We start from the raw sequence: 13,917 nt of genomic DNA, 5'->3' as shown, positions 1-13,917 counted from the left end.
TGTGCCCACCCACCTGGCCACTCCAAGGGGCCTCTGCACAGTGGTCACTGCTGACCTCTGACATTGCTGACTCCCCAGCGAGATGACGAGGCCATGATTTCTTGAAGGAACCATGGGGCAGAGTGTTATTATTGGGTGTTTATAGCAATAACAGTAATTAATGTTTTACTTAACACAGTGACATTTCTGTGTGTGTGTGTGTGTGTGTGTGTGTGTGTGTGTGTGCAAGAAGACTCGTACTCTTCATATGGTTGGCTTTGTTGTAGTCACTGCTGCCTAGTAAATAAATTTAACCCTTCAGACACTTACTAAGCACCTGCTGCACGCACCCCGCAGGCTCCAAGGATGCCAGGGCAGAGTCCTGGGACCTGTCTTGAGAAGTTCCGGCCTCCAGGGAGACCTAGAGGTAAACAAGTGTAGATGAGCAAGGTGGGCTGCGATGAGCCGTCCTGACCATGCGCCAGGGCCCCAGGGAAGCATTGCCATTCTGCCTGAGTGCTGCAGAGGAATGCACTCGGGAACTGGGCCGAGGCCGGCCAGGTCCCCCTTGCGGGGCTGGCTGGACTGCTACCTGAGTGTGTGTGCAGTCGGGCAGTCTGAGGCTCAGGACGCTCTGTGTCAGTTTGACAGGCCTTTTTATGACTTTTTGCTTCCCCATTCAGCAGTTCTTTCTTCCCACCAAGGTGCTTGGATGTTCACATCACGCCCAGCCTTGCACAGTCAGGCAGGCTGACGTGTCCTGTAGCCCCAGGAGTGACCATCTCCACACTGTCACTCGGCTACCCGAGTGCGGAGACTGCGTAAACCACGGCTCCATCGGGGGCTCCACATTCCCCAGGAAGCGAACATTTGTGTGTGTCTGTGAGTGTGCCTGGTTGTGTATGCCTGTGTGTGCCCAGAGGCACAGTGGCTCGGGGTAGCAGATGAGCCAGCCTCTGGCAGGTCTGCGGTCACATGGGGGGGCAGCGAGGACAGATGCCAGTCCTGTTGTCCATTCAGAGACAGGTGGCCTCAGAGAAGGCCCGTGTCCTGGCCTCAGGCCCCCAGCTCTGCCTGGAGATAAACCGCACCACAGATACCCCCAGGAAGGGATGCTTGTTGTGAAGTGGTTGTTGGTATTTAAACACTTGCAGGTCAACTGTTCTCAAATTCACCCATGGTGCTGTTTATTCTGAGTTGCTGCCATTGTTCAAAGCATGTTTTGAATTATTTTTTATTATGCAGTACATTATTGCATATTCCCAGCCCCCGGTTTCGAGCAGTTTTTTAGAGGTCATTGTAGTTCACCAGCAGTTGTAGGAATAGCACAGGACCCTGAGCCCCCACCTCAGTTCCCATGGTAACTGCATGATGGCAGCGCAGGTCACAGCCAGCAGTCGATCCTGGCTCACTCCCGCACGGCTTGTGCACCAGGTTCAGCTCCATGTTGTTTCGGCACGTGAGTGGCCTCAAGGAGCCTCCGGGACACCCTGGAGCGCCATCCCAAGGGCTGCTCACCGCCTCCCACAGCCACGGTCACCCTCCTCCCCACCCCAGTCTCAGCTCTGACAAGCACTAATCTATGTTCCATCTGGCGTTCAGTCATTTCAAGGTTGTATACGTGAAATCGTACACCGAGTCACCTTGTTGTTGGCTTTCTGAAAGCTTAATTCCCTGGAGGTTGTAGTGCCGCTTAATTTCCAAGTGTTGCATGTGTTGATTAGTAGCTCAGGTCCTTTTTGTTGCTGAGGAATATTCCGCAGCGTGGATGTACCACCGTGTGTCTGACCATCCCCGCTAGGCTACGATGATTGAAGCCACAGTGAGCCTCAGTGTGCGTTTCCCTGCCTCACCCTGGCTCAGCCACTGGCATGAAGGAGCTGCGTCATTCCCAGAGTGGCCGCACACGTGTGGTCTCCCCGTAGCTCACGTGGTCCAGCCTCCCTCTGTCCTCGCCAGCACTCGCTGTGTCACACACCTTTGGCACCCAGTGCAGTGCGTGGGACCAGCCCCTCCGTGTCCTGTTGGCATCAGCTCTGTTACAGGTGTTGGATGTCCCGCTGTGGGGCCAGTCTCTGTGTCTTCACGAGCAATTGGTGATGTCACATATATTTTTTTCAAGAACCTTCAGTGATGTCAAAGTTTTATCATTAGACAAAGAAACTGACTTTGGAAAATCTAAGTTGGTGAGTGTGGTGGATATGAAAGGTGCTGTTTGGTGTCGGACACAAAGGGATCGGTGGTCGTTTTGTGTGCATCTTTGTGCTTTCCTTTTGGCTTGTAAATTGGTCCTCAGAGCAGCTCCAAAAGAGGGGCTGTGACATTTCCTGCACAGCGTGCTGTCGATGAGAGTATCTGATCGCCACACCGTCTCTGCACTCCAGCACTGTCTGCACTGCCAGCAGTGCATGCCCAACATGCCAAGGTGCGCCCATCCTTTTCTGCCAGGCAAACAGCACGGAGCACCTGCCTCTGGCCACTCAGGACTGCTGTTCTGGAGCTGCAGGTCCGGATGCCCAAATGTCCTTTCCAGTCCTCCAACAAGCAGAGTTGACGAGTCATTGTCCTTTGTTCCCATTAGGATGGCCTGTGATCCGGGCACTCAGGCGACACGTCAGATTCGCATGCTCCGGGGCTTGGTGCATTGGAAGGCAGATGAGCGCAGGGGCCCAGAGCTCAGCCTCTTGTCCTTGTCTCTCCGGGGGGTAGAGCACACCTTTACCCAGAGCACACCTCTGTCTGAAGTGGAGACAGCATTCTAGTTACTCTGAGGGTAGGGCCTCTCTGTGGAAATGTGGTACTTACTGTATTAAGGAAAGCTGTAACAATGAGGCGGCCAGGGGCTCGGCATGTAGAGCCCCGCAGAGCCTGCTGCCTATTATCTGTAGATCTGCGTATGGGGCACGAGGTGCCGCATAAGACTACGAGGTGCAGCTAGTCACCACGTAACTAGGAATATTGGGTGAGGGCGTCTGACTTGACCCCGGAGCCTCGCGGCCACGCTGTGCTCTTCAGAGAGGCCCTTCCTAGCTCTTCTCTAAGCATCTACGCTCCAACCGCCCCGTGACTTCTGCCATTTCCCTTGATTTTATCTTTGTCATGGCAGTCGTCTCTGCTTGATGTTCCTGTTTCTTTTGTTCCTGAGTTCTTTTATGAACTCAGTGCTTCTTCTGAAGCCCCAACTTGGTCAGGCTCAGGAGGGCATCCTTAGCTCCAAGGGCAGCACAGGCAAAGGTGGCTCCTCAGCCTCAAAGACAGTGCCAGCCTAAAGGGCTCCTGAGGCACCAGGACAGCTTCAGGCACAAAGGAGGTGCTTTCAGCACCAGGACAGCGCCCAGGTCAAAGGAGTCTCTTCAGCACCAAGGACAGCACCCAGCAGACCCAAATGCACTAAGTACAGGGGCAGCGCCAGGCTCCCTGTGGACTTTTCAGCACCAAGGGCAGCACCCGTTGAGGGCTGGTGGTAGCAAGGGCTCTGGGGAGGCACCCCTGTGTGAATGGAATGGGTTCCATGGACTGTAACAATCTGAGCCCTTGGATGAGCTCTGCCGGAGGACATCGCATATATTACCATATTGGTTCCTCACTGGGATCCCAGAAAAAGGGACTGACATTGTCCTGCAAGCCAGGGAGGTCAAGCAGAATATCCTTGGGCTCAGTCATTCCTCAGAGGAGTATTGGGATTCGTGGCCAGGCAGTCTGGCCCTAAAGTCCAGAAATGCCTAATTCCCTCCTAGCTGAAGGGACAGAAGGAGATGCTTGCGGCCATCACCTTTGACCCTGGAATTGTTTCAGTTGCTGGGAATATAAATTTATCTTCGTCAGAATACATTTTGAGAGTGGTCCACTAGCTAGTCTCTTTTGAAATTAAATGCAAGCAAGTTATGTTTTATGGAGGAGTTGGAAGATAATAAGCTTTGTTTTTAGCCCTCCCCCTCCTTAGGTCAATAATTAAACTAATAGTTAAATGGGATTTTTCAGTTTTTAACATGGGTTTATTAACACTGGGCCGGCGCAGGCTGGCCAGGTTCTCTAGTGCTTCCTGGCACTTTACACCTGCTTGCTGATGTTTACACCAGCGGCTGGGAGCCCTGCTCAAGGGGAGGTTTCCTGGAACTATGTGGCTCAGAGGGGAAGGAGGTAATTATTTTCCAAGAGTCTCCACAATGCTTCATCATCACCCTGGCTTCGGTGGCTGATTAGCCCCAACAGGGCGGGTTTGTGGCTCTCCCGCTCCTTTTGATGATCAAGAGGCCCTCCAGCTGTTCGGGAGTCGTGCACCTTAGCTGCAGATGAATGCTCCCTGCAGGCTAGTGGAAGGAAAGTCAAAACAATAGAAACGTGGGTGCATTCATGTTGTCTGCCGTTTTCCAAGTGCTGTGTCAAGAGCAGTCATACAAATCGCCTTGGTTCTCAGCTGATATTCTCCATTAAAGAGAAGCTACTAAAATCAGTCGTCATGAGCTTTCAAAGGATAGGAATAAAATTAATGATGGCCAGCTGCAGCTAAAGTGATCCAAGGATGGAGGTGTCCACACGGGAGGAGTTAGCACGCCGCGTTCAGTGCACTGCACGTCTCTCCAGCGGCCGTGCGCTGCGCAGCGGCCAGCCAATCTCTGCCTCCCGACCCAGCTGCTGGGGAGAGACCCCCCCCCCCATGCATCTGAAGTAAATGCCACGCGGAAATGCCAGGCAGGCCGAGTGTAGGGATGCCTGGGAAGGCTGGTGTGCGTGCTAAGATGATTATTTGAAGGAAGAAAAGGGCATGGATGGTGGTTGTTGAAACTGGAGAAGAAGCAAAAGAAAAGCCATGTGGGCCCCAGACAGGTGTTTTGTCCAGAAAAAAAGAAAATAAAAAAGGATTTGGCCTCATCTCCTTTTCTTTTTACTTCAATGTAACAGAAAAGTGGAAATTTGGCTGAGGTTAAATGTTACAAAGAGTAAATTGATAGTTATCCTTAGCATCTTGCAAAAGTTGTCTCTGAGGGTAAGAAAATGTGTTTGATATTTTCAGAGATTCGATGATGTGATTGTACTGCCAAGAAAATACAGAATTGTCTGTGATGATGACAGTACCATCCTCAAAGAATGCTCAGATTTTATAAGGTTTAGCTAGCACTGTTTAGTTTTACCTGGCCTGAATGAACCTAAGCACAGGGTTTTAAAACTGATGCCTAGAAATTGCTTCCCTGATTACTAATATTGTCCATTAGCTTTCATAAGAAGCCAGAATTTTGTCTAATATCCCCTAATTTGTACAGGAAAAGGACAGTCTTACAGTGCTATAGGACAGTATAAAAATACCTTTTTTTGAGGTTTGTTTGAAGTCTCCATTATAATGTGGGAATGAGTGTCACAATCTCTTGTCCCAAACATATGTTGTTAAAATCAAGTATTAAAAAGATGGGACCATGCCTGGTGGCGCACGCTTGAAATCCCCGTGCTTGGGAGGCAGAGACAGGAGGGTCGCGCTGGTTCGAAGCCAGCCTCGCTGGCTTAAGAAACCCTGTTTCCAAATTTAAAAAATATTAAAAAATAGGTCTGGGCGTATACCCCTAAGGGTGAAGGGTTTCCAGGAACCCCAGTACCACAAAAATAAATAAATAAATAAATAAATAAATAAATAAATAAATAAATAAATAAATATGGGACCAGCCAGGTGTAATCCCCATGCTTGGGAGGCTAAGACAGGAGGATCACACAGGTTCAAAGCCAATCTCAGCTATTTAGTGAGGCTCTGGCAACTTAGTGAGACCCTGTTTCCAAATAAAATATAAAAGAGGTCTGGGGGTATAGCCTGGAGGTAGAAAAGCCCCTGCCTGGGTTTCACCAATACTACAGAAAAAAAAAAAAAAAAAAAAAAAGATGGGACCAAGCTGGGCGTGGTGGTGCACACTTGTACTCCCAGTACTTGGGAGGCTGACACAGGAGGATCACAGGTTTGTGGCCAGCCTGAGCTACTTAGTGAGGCCCTCTGCAACTTAGCGAGACCTTGTTTCAAGATAAAAAATAAAAAATTGGGTGAGGGTGTAGCTTGGAGGTAGAATGCTCCTGGGTTCAATTTGCAATACCACAAAATATAAAATAAAATAAAATAAAGATGGGACCATACTGAGATAATACTCGGCAAAATGCAATGTACAGACATAACTTATTCTAATGAGATTCAAAATAGAAAGAAAATCTAAAACAATGCAGAAAGTAAGGGTACTCATATCAAATAGAAATTTATATCCTCCCTAACTTTTTAGTTCAAGTTTCCATTAAATAATGTGGTTCAGAAGTGTGTCTCAGCCAAGTGTGGTGGAACACACCTGCAGTCCCAGTACTTGGGAGGCTGGGGCAAGAGGATCGCAGGTTCAAAGCTAGCCTTGGCAACTTAGCAGGGCCCTCAGCAATCTTGCAAGACTCTGTTTCGAAATAAAAAGGACTGGGAATGTAGCGTAAAGATAAAATGCCCTTGGATTCAACCTTAAAAACAAAAAACAAAAAACAAAACAAAGTGTATCTCATGTCTCTTATGAACCGAGTGTATTCCCATGAACATACTAAGCAGAGAGGTTCCCAGTGTATCCACTGGGAAGGTCAAGATGCTGCCTTAGTCCATTCAGGCCATGGTAACACAGCACGCACTGGGTGGTGTTTAAACAGCAGAGTTCATCCCCGGCAGATCCAGAGGCTGGAAGTTAACACCAGGGCCCACAGACCTGGCATCCTCTGCCGTCCTCCTCAGGCTCACGGAAGCTGCCATCTTCCTCGAGGCTCACAGATACTGCCGTCCTCCTCGAGGCTCATGGACGCTGCCGTCCTCCTCGAGGCTCACGGATGCTGCCGTCCTCCTCAGGCTCACGGAAGCTGCCATCTTCCTCGAGGCTCACAGATACTGCCGTCCTCCTCGAGGCTCACGGACGCTGCCGTCCTCCTCGAAGCTCATGGACGCTGCTGTCCTGCCAGTGCACCATGGACAGCACCTGCTCGCCGTGTCCGGGCGTGGTACACTGGCAGGACGAGCTTGAGGGCGGTATTCCCCTGTATAATAAGTCTCTCTTTGAGTTTTAAAAGTTCCATTTGTGATTATATAAACTTGAGGTTCAGCAGTGAAATTTCTTATAAAATATCAGGAAAGATTATTAATAATTTAAACCAGAGGTACATTAGTCCTGTATATGAGTTTTTTTTATTTTTTTAAAATTTTTGGTGGTATTGGGGTTCCTGGAAGCCCTTCTACCTCTGGGCTACACTCCCAGACCTATTTTATAATTTTTTATTTGAAAACAGGGTCTCTTAAGCCAGCGATCCTCCTGTCTCCGCCTCCCAAGCGCAGGGATTACAAGCGTGCACCACCACGCCTGGCCTGTATATGAGTTTTTAATCATAGCTGACTCTCCCTCCATTGTTGAAAAACACAGGAGGTAAAGGACTCAAGTAGAAGAAGGACTTCTATGAATAATCAAAAGACTCTTGAGATTTTAGGTAGAATACTGTATTTAAAGTTTTGTCGTGATCTTAAAGCCACCCTTGAACTTGCTGAGAAGACCGGGGGAAGAATGTGTGGGTGTGTGGACTGTGCCTGGAATGTGTGGGCCCTGGCAGGCTTGCACTCTTCCAGCCCAGAGGGCAGGTCGCCATGGGCTGGCCCAGCAGCCCTGGCAAGGACACGTTGTAGTGTGAGTTCTAGACCTGACTACAGATGGAGCCTCCCTCCTGCTCTCTACAGGACAGAAGGTCAGGACTGCCGAGGCTCCGTGGAGCCATGCTCTGTGTGTGTTCACTGAATCCAGTCCATGGAGCAGCACGCCCACCCCCGACATACTTCCCCAGGGCAGGTGTGGAGGAGTGGAGACCTCTGCCGACATCCAGTCCATGGGCCCCTTGAGCTATTAGTGTTGGAGTGCTTCTCTGCTGAGCACGCACGTGCTTGTGGGGGGTCACATAGGCTAACTGGTGACATTTGCTTCCAGAGAGGGAAAGCCATCTGACAACGGTACCTTCTCCTCATCTACAGCTGGCTTTTTGCCCTTTTCTTTTCATCTGACCAAAAGTGGAGTTGATGGAGTTGCAAGTTTGTCCCAGTGAGACGTCAGAATAAACACAGGCTTTTAATAACCAAGCCGCACAGAGTCAAAGTCCCGTGCTCAGCTGACAGAAGGGTTACCAGGCAGTGTAGCAACATGCATCTGTCACTGGAACTATGTCACACGTCACGGCATAAAGAACTCTTGTTTCTAAGACCGATCTGAGAAGCTTGCGGCTTCATGGTGTGGCTCTTGAAATTTCTTTCCTCAATCCTGTAGCACTGTACAGAGCTGGCGTATGCTTATTAGGGAATCTCAAGCAGGAAGAAATGAACCACATTGCCAAATCGGTATGTTGTAACAGAGATTTGTGGCTTAAAGAAATAATTCATTACTTTTTTAAAAGGGTCTTTCAAACTTGGTACCTAACCAATGGCTTGATTGCCATAATGTAGATGTATGTATTTCTTAAGATTGTCCTTTTGTCAGTACAATAATACCCTTGAAGATATTTGTAGAGTTCTGTTGGATCAGAGAGTACCTCTGAGGTCATGTTCCAACAGCCTTGGCCACTGCCCGGTGTGGTAGAGAATGACCCCGCCTATTAGAGGTCGTCCCACCCTGTTGGGTGGCCGTCCTAGCAGACCCACGTCCCATCCTGAGTGGCCATAGGGAGGAGGGCGGTGTATGTAAATGATGCTTTTTTTGGTTCAGGATTGAACCCAGGGCAATCTACCTCTGAGTCACACTCCCAGCCCTTTTTTCTGTTTTGGTTTAAAACAGGGTCTCACTAAGTTACGAAGGGCCTCGCTAAAGTTACTGAGGCTGGCCATGGACCAGCAATCCTCCTGTCTCAGTCTCCCAAGTACTGGGATTACAATCATGCACCACCACTCAAATTTACATTACTTTACCGGTGAGGTTCCTTTGAGAGTTTCTTGCTGGCGGGAGCTGTTCTCACACAAGTGCTGAAATCCAGAATGCTTACTTGTTCACGCCGGAATCACGTACTGAAGAAAAGGGAATGTTTTGTTTGATGAGCACAAAGCCTATGAATTAGAACCACACATCTGCTACCGTGGCCCTTGTTAATCTGCCTCAAAGAAGCTCTGATGTTTTATTTACATGTTTTATTTGGGCTTATTTACAGAAGCAGCCCTTTTCTCGTGTTTTTCTCTCCATGTTTATAAAAGGGTGTAGCATACTTGTATTAGGTACATGCTCCTCTGTTCTTGACTTGTTAATATTGTTTTATGTTCTCTCAAATTTACTGGAAGAGTGTGGTAAAGCAGAAAAGTAGGTGATTTTTATGAACAAAGAAATAAACTTCTTAGTTTGGAGTAGCAAGTATGGCAGAAATTCTAGGCTATTTTCTTAGGTTTATAGCACTGGTTTCATGTTGATGATCCATGATAAAATAGAATTTCTCTTTTTATTGCCGTTTGCATACTGCAGCTATTATGAGGTGTGTTGCAAACAGTAGTGATTATAGGGATTGCTGCCTATAAAATGAAAACGGCCACTTTCAGATGTTTCACTCATGGATAAGTAGCGAAGCCCACAAGACAGGAGAGCTCCTGTCTTGGAGTGATTGTCCCCGTGACCAGCCCTGGGATGGCTGGTATTCCATGTGCGTCATGGCTCTCGAAGCACTGTGCACGAGCTCTTCCTTGGGATGGATCCCCCAGTGCTGGCTGCTGTTGTAGTTTTACATCACCTGAAGAAGAACAGAGACCTTGTCTACTCACGTATTGGCATGTCTTACGTGGATATATGTTGTTGGGTAAAAGACAGATTGCAAGTAAGATGCAGGAGAAGCCCAGGGTCGGGTTCATTAGCAGACAGGGAGGTGTGCCAAGGGTCCCGAGTGTGGGGACATGTGGTCATGGGGACAGGGAGGACACCGGTGGGTGATGACACCTTTGGGGAGCACACTCATCTCACTGGGTGGCCACATTGGCGAAAGCTTGGGGTGCAGTGGGCTGTCCGTGTGCCTGCCTGTGCGTGTGAACTGCAGGAGGCTTGCTTTCCTAAAGAAGTGAACTCGGGTTTCTGTTTGGACCTGAAGATTCTCGCAGTGCAATGCTCCATTTGTCTGATGGCAGCTTTGCTTCAAACTGCCCTCTGTGTGTCTGTGGGGTTTGCTTGCCTGCCTTACGGATTTTAACTAGTGAGCTGGCGCTCTTGGGGGACACTGAGGTCTGCTGGTGGTCTGGTAGAACCTGTCGCCGAGGCTCCAGGAAGCCTGGCCCCCGTGTCTTGCTGCTGTAGGTGCCTTGACAGCAGAACCTGCGGTGTGTCACTCTCAGAAATGATGTGCCTTCGTGTTGTATCCTAGTTTTCACGGCTTTTCTTTGTAGAATGCCCGCAGTCTCTCTATCAGAGTCCTTAAAGAAGCCAGTTTAGACCAATATCAGAAGAAAGATCAGGAGCTCTCTCAAACGTCCCAGTTGGTTGATGGCCTTCTCCTTGGCCTAGTTGTTTGTCTTCTGATTGTTTGCTTAAGCCTGTTTTTACTGGTTCATCGGAGGCATCGTAATTGCACGTGATCGTGAGGCTCGCAGTGATAGATTCGTAAGCGCACATGGCATTGTTTGGTCTGCTCCTTCTTGGAATCTTCCCTTACTCTCCCCTCCTCTCTCCTACCATAGGTGGGGAAGAGTTGAATGGAGACAGTGTCAGCCATACAATTGATGTGACTGTTAGTGATGTCATGAGTATCAGTTACCTGGCGTTGGCGTGCCTATTTTTCTTGCCTTTTATGCCGGTTGTGTGTGTGTGTGTGTGTGTGTGTGTGTGTGTGTGTGTTGCTGAGGCTGCGTCCCAAGGCCTCACATAGGCTAGGCAAGTGCTCTACCATGAGCCACACACTGAGACTTCCTATTTTGGTCTGGACCATCCAGATAAATGTGCCAAGATTAACTCCCACAGTGTGCAAGAGATGTGTCCCTTTTCACTTTAAATTCAGAGAATTCAGTGACTGTAGTCGTGAGTCTTCTTGAAGCAAAGGCAAAGACCCTTGGTTTATAGCCTGCAGTTCCTCAGCGCTGGCCTGCGCACTGAGCATTTCTCTGGAGAAGGAGGTCTATCAGTCCAGCACCTGCTCCTCGGGGTCTGGAGCCTGGGGCCTGCGTGGCTCCAGTCCCTGACCTTGTGGGGGCTCTCTGTGAGGGGCAGCGCATGAGGAGGGGCTCCCATTGGTGTATCAGCCTTAAAGAGAGTGGTGCAGGTGGCTCCCATTAGCCCCCATTACCCTCAGTGCCCAGAGTGAGTGGCCTGTGTGCACAACAGGACCTCCAGGGCCCCAGAGGTCACCTGGTCAACTTCAGATGGAAGAACTGGGAGTGGTGCTGTGAGTCAAGACTGTTAGGCAGGACACCAGAGCACAGAAGAGGTCTGTGCCCTTCAGAATAGAAAGAATCGAGCATCTGGGAGTGACGTGGTCAGATATGTCTCGTGAGTGCAGGAGTGAGTTGAGAATGTGCACAATGGCTGAGTCGCCCTCCTGGCTGGGTGGCCTCGGACAGACCGTTGTATTTAGAGGTAGGGTGCTCTAGATTGTGGGATCCTGGTGGAAGTGCCTCCAGAGCACTGATGGAGTTTCCTGGACATCAGTTCCACTCTGGCCCCAAATTCAAAGACCGTGATGCCCCACTAAGGCTTGACCCGAGGTGCTGGCCAGAGGAAGGTGGTTGGAAGCCCAGCTTCCAGGCGAGCTGAGGGGCAGTGGTCAGATGGCGGGTGTGAACAGCTTGTCTTTCCGTAGCGGTCCTTCTTCACATAAAGCCTGAAGCCTGACTTGGGTCAGTGTCTACTGGGGATTCTGGCAAGTGACAAGGAGTTATAGCCCAAAGGCAAGGCCTTGATTTACTTTCTGGTCATTTTGCTTATTTGGTACTGTGTCGTAAACCTTGAAAATCTTGAATTTTGTAAAACTGTGTTCAGTCGTAAGTTCTGCCATAACTCGGTGTTGAAATTAAACTTTGAGCTTTATCCTGGAGCATCTGCTGCAGGGCACCGAGGACTTTCTGCTGCTGTGTGGCTTTGTCACCAGGACAGGCCGGCCATTGCCAGGCACGGACCTACAGACCCCAGCCCACTCGAGCTCTCCGCTGCTCACCTCAGGAAGCCATAGGGAGCTTTGCTGGGGAGTGTGCGCCTGTGTGTGTGTGTGTGTGTGTGTGTGTGTGTGTGTGTGTGTGTAGGTGCATGTGCCTGTCTGCACAGGCCTGCTTTCCAAGGACTCCTTTAAGGAATCGAGGCCGCTGCTGATCTTCAGGCTGAGGGTGGCCAAGTCTTGGAGAACAGACCAGTGGAGTGATGCCATAGTCCCCCAAGAGCTCGTAAATTGGTGTTTGGCGTTGATAGAATTGAATCACAAGGGTTGTAATCCCATCAGTAGATAATCCATTGTGGTAGATTTATCTGGGTGGTAACCTAGGCGGGGTGTGGTGTTGCTGAGGTGAGTCCCTAGGAGTGTGGCCTTAGGGACTGTGCTTATGTCTTCAAATCCCCTTGCTGGCTTACTCTCTCTGCTCCCGGCCTCCATGAGGTGAGAGCAGAGCCCATCCTCTCTCCCTCTCTGCTCCCGGCCTCCATATGGTGAGAGCAGAGCCCATCCTCTCTCCCTCTCTGCTCCCGGCCTCCATGAGGTGAGAGCAGAGTCCATCCTCTCTCCCTCCCTGTGTCCCACCAGCTTGCTTGAGAGCCATAGGCCCTGGTCTCCAAGGAACTGTGAGGTGATAACTCTTCTTTCCTCCAAGTTGTATGGTTAGGTCTTGGGGAATGATAGGAGGGAGAATGCTCCCTGGAATGCATATTGAACTGTCTTTTTAACGTATGTGTGATGCTTAGTTTATATGTCTTTGAAGAGAAGTGAGTTAGTGAAGAGTAGGTGTTCATTGAACATTTTCATTTTCATTTTTTAAATTTACATTTCCCGAGGGAATGTTTGATATGCAAGCTGGCATGCCAGCCCTAGGATGTTCTAAGTTGCCAGTGGACAACATGCATGTGCTCACATTGCTTAGGAGTTACTTTGCTGAAGTCCTTTAGTTCTCAAGGGAATGTAAATTAAAGCATGAAGGTATGTCTTTTGAGATGCCAATGGGAGTTCTTACTGGAACGGTGTAGGGCAGAGTTACAGGCAAAACCTATGTCAGTGAGAATGTGGAGAAGGCACTTTTGGGGAAGGTAATCAAGAAGTGCTTCTGTCTTTTGACCCAGCAAGTGTAGTGCTAAGAACTGATCCAACGTGGCCAGGAAGCACAAACCTAAGATACTTATTGCTTTATTCCATTAGTCAGTTGTGTGAAAAAAAAAAAAGAAGTGAAACACCATATACCAGGAAGCTGGATTTAAAAATTGTGTAAATTTGTACAATAGCGTTCTTATCTTTAGAAAGAATTGTATCTACTTGGCATGGGATGTTGCCCAAGATAGTTTAAGTAAAAACAGCAAGTTGCAGAATGATGCCATTCACCGTATCACCATTCTGTAAGTTATGATTATGATTATGTTGTACGTACTAGGCATGTTAGGAGAAAACTTAAAGGCACACATGAAGAGTAGCATGTGCTCTCAGGTGGGTGGGAAAGCAAGGGACATTCACTTTCCCAAAGTTTGAAAAATTTTAATGGATATATATAACTTTACATTTGCAGTGTAAAATAACACTAAAATGAGGTTTCACAAAGGCAGCAGGCCTCCTGTACTTCATTCATTCAGAGGAGAGCTCCTTTAGTGCCTGCCAGGGCTGTGTAATATTGTACTAGCAGAACTCATTAGGCATAAGTGTCTATGCTTTTCATCCTCACTGAAAAGGGAGAAAGGCAAGTGCAGGCTGAAGACATGTGGGAACAGAAAGAAAGGGTGGTGGACAAGGTCAGCAGGGTTACAGCCCACGCCTCCTCTACAGAAAGAA

At 48.9% G+C, this 13,917-nt stretch overlaps 1 protein-coding gene across 2 annotated transcripts in view; it reads left to right on the top strand.

The window, feature by feature from the left end:
* Positions 1 to 13,917, top strand: part of EIPR1 (EARP complex and GARP complex interacting protein 1) — a gene marked incomplete at both ends in the record, with an annotated part of 114,860 nt that overhangs the window by 75,824 nt on the left and 25,119 nt on the right. The window lies entirely within an intron of this gene.

This window comes from Muscardinus avellanarius (assembly GCF_963383645.1).
Source record: "Muscardinus avellanarius genome assembly, chromosome: 15".
NCBI lineage: Eukaryota > Metazoa > Chordata > Mammalia > Rodentia > Gliridae > Muscardinus > Muscardinus avellanarius.
The sequence above is the reverse complement of the archived record's forward strand: the minus strand, read 5'-3'. Positions and strand labels throughout refer to the sequence as shown.